Here is a 3,463-nt window from a genome sequence, read left to right on the forward strand (position 1 = left end):
GTCCTAATACCCAGAGACTTATTATTAGGAAGATACATATTAACACAAATGATTATACCATGCAGGTTGACGGGATTATGCGATTTAATTTACAATACATATACATGTACTTTAAAAAAGATAGTGAAACAAAATGATAGCCTTATAATAAAACTGAGGGTCACACAGTTTCTAACTGAACTTGGATGATAATATATAGCTTTGTTTTCTCTGTTAAAATATGCTTGTCTGCATTAAAGCAAGAATAATAGACATGCTGAAAAACCTGATTTTGTTTCTCATTGGCAGCAGAAATGGATCACTTTAATAGCTAATAAATTCTTAATTTCATTCTAGTCTCTGAAAGTCAAATGCCACCAAACTGTGAGCAATGGTCTTTATAAAGTGTTTTATTTTAAAATCCTGCAGTACTACCACAACTAGCATGTCAAACCCATTTGGGAATCAGATTATGGATTTTCAGCACCAAAAGGCCAAAAAGCATAAGCAGACTATTTAAAATGCAAGAATGTGAACTAAGCAGGAACATGTTTTTGTTTTCGTTGTTGTTTGCTTTTTGACTGGTAATGCTCTTTCGAAATCATAGTACTTTGAAACAATATTTAAGCTTTAAGAATGTTCCTTAGAACTGATATAGCATAGATTTAAATCGAAAACAATTATCTGAAATGTGTTAGTGTCAAATTGCAAATATTTATTCAGGTGTAAAAGGAAAGGAGAAAAACAGATTAACACATTTTTGAACACTTCATGTTTAGTTAAATATTTTTCATCTTTGTTCAAACAGTACAAAATATACCAAAAAACAAGAAAAGGCAATTTATTTAGCCAGATGACAAATTTAGGGAGAGGCAAAAACAAAATAAAAGTCAGAAAATAATCATTATGTCGGTAAAACTCCAGTTATTAAATCATGTGTCTTAATTTTAAGCAATGATGCTGATCTCATCCATGACTGTGTATGACTATATTAATACTATTTATTTAGGCTTTGAAAAAGAAGAGCTGTCAATCAAATGATCTATTTGGATTTGCATAAACAAAAATCAAATTAGATAAATATTATCTACTTTATTTGACCATCTTTAAATTTTGCCCTCGATTGAAAACTTGGTTAAAAAGAGATGAAAGACAAACAAAAACAATGATATTATAATGTTCCAATAACAAATCTCCCGTATCCCTCTGAATGTTTCAGTTCTGTAATAATTTTGAGGAATGATCAGTGTAAAACACAAGAAACTTGTTATTTCTATTTATTGTATAAAATAACTCATGATCATTGCAAAAGATCAAACAATTCAGAAATGCAGAATATAAAAAAGGAGGGAAGAAATTAGGAAGGCAATCAAAATGAAAGGATGAGAAAGGACAGGAGGGAAGAAAGAAGAGAGGAAAAGGAGAGAAAAAGGAAGAAAGCAAAAGAACGTAGGGAGAAAAGGAAGAAAAAAAAGAAAGGAAGAGGAGAAAAGATGGAGAGAGAAGGGCATTCACAGCTTGAGCACAGATTAAAACTGTTAAAAGCTGGGTATATATCAGACTTCATGTGCATTGTGTGAGATAGGATTTAAGCTTAATTTTATTCAAATGGTTATTTAATTCAGCATTTTTTCTAAAGAATTTTTCATTTCTACATTGAATTGGTTTGGGGTTTTTGTCAAAATTCAATTGACTTAAGTGTCATTCCATTTCTGGACCCTCTATTGTGTTCTGTTGATTATATTTTTCAACCAAAACCAAGAACACACTTTTTTGATTAATATAAGACCCTTGAATTTGTTTTTTTGAAAGAGCATTTTGGCTATTCTAAGCCTTTGTATTTCCATATCAGTTTTAAAATGAGCTTGCATCTACGGCCGTGCCACCCTGAATGTGCCCGATCCTGTTTGATCTCGGAAGCTAAGCAGGGTCAGGCCCGCTTTGTACTTGGATGTAAGACCACTTAGGAAGACCAGGTGCTGTAGACATAAAAAATAATAAGAGATTGTAAACTAACAAAGGTCTTGCAATCTGTGAGGTCGACCAAGGATTGCCTCATCTAAAAATAAATAAATAAATAAATGAATAAATGAATAAATAAATAAATAAATAAATAAATAAAATGAGCCTGCCACTTTCTATATATATTAAAAACAAATAAACCCAAAACATTGGGTTTTTGTCGACTCTAAGGATTAATATGGAGGTAATAGATTTTTTGAACAATGTCACTTCTTCCAACCCACAAAAATCATATATTTATTCAATTATTTATATCTTCTTTTATTTCTCTCAGCAATATTTTATACTTTTCGATGTGAATTTCTTGCATGTCTTTTAAATGCTTTTCTAATTTCTTATCTTATTGTTAATGGTGTTTCTATTTCATTTTTCCAGTTGTTTATTGCTAGTATATAAAGTGTACCCTTGAACAATATGGATTTTAACTGTCTGGTTCCACTTATACCCAGATTTTTTTTCATAAATAAATACCAGTAGTATTTTGCATCCACAGTTAGGAGTCCCTGGATATGGAAGGCAGACTATATGCCATTTTATGTAGAGGGCTTGCACACGTGCAGATTTTGGAATCCACAGGAGTTCCTGGAACCAGTTTCCCACAGATACCAAGAGACAACTATAGTATTTAAGTTTTAGGGGAGTCAAACATTATATGCAGATTTTCTACTGTGTGGGGGTTGGTGTCCCTAACCACCATGTTGTTCAAGGGATAACTGTGTAAGTATATATATATATTAAGTTTTGTATTAAACTTTTCTTTCTTCCTCTCTCCCTTCACCCTTTCTAATTAAAGAAAATTATCCTTAGTTAGCGACATCTTCTTAAGGTTATGAAATTTTCTCAGTGAAGTGGGTGCCCCAATCACTGCAGATGGTGGAAGGTATACCCCAAGTGGAAAACACATTTTCCAACAGTTTCTTTATCATCATGAGGATATCAGTCTTGTGTCAGGTGACAGATTCAACTTATCCAGAACACATACACACAAAAACAAAAATATATTGATAATCTAAACAAGGGAGCAGTTGAATAAAATCCTGCTTAAATGTACTATGATGGATAAAGAAAGGCAGGAACCGAAAAAAAGTACTAGGGAACCAGGTTAACCGAGTAGCCATCTTGGGCTTTCCGTGGCCCCAACTATTCATTTAATTTACTGTCATTGTTTAGCCATCTTAAGTCTTCTGACTCAGGAACAGACTGTTGCCATGTTACAAGAACGTCAGGATGGCAAAAATCTGGCAATGAGGGGTCGTTTTTGCAAAAAACAGAATGAACTTCATCCACATGTACCACAATCTGATACTCAGTTTCAGTCAATTTAATGTGTCACTCAATTTTGATGACAGACATGTCAGGATATTTTAGATTTCCAGCAGTTTTACATATATTTCTGGAACATTTATAACATATATAAATACAACAAAAGAAGGCTGTGTTATTTTTTTATTTGACAATGCTT

The 3,463-nt window shown here is 32.5% G+C and overlaps 1 pseudogene; it reads left to right on the forward strand.

Annotated features, from left to right (window-relative positions):
* Positions 1-1,848: 1,848 nt before the first annotated feature.
* On the forward strand, positions 1,849-1,967 carry LOC112483930 (annotated as a pseudogene).
* The last annotated feature ends 1,496 nt before the right edge of the window (positions 1,968-3,463 follow it).

Source organism: Pteropus alecto, unplaced genomic scaffold (assembly GCF_000325575.1).
Source record: "Pteropus alecto unplaced genomic scaffold, ASM32557v1 scaffold467, whole genome shotgun sequence".
Lineage (NCBI taxonomy): Eukaryota > Metazoa > Chordata > Mammalia > Chiroptera > Pteropodidae > Pteropus > Pteropus alecto.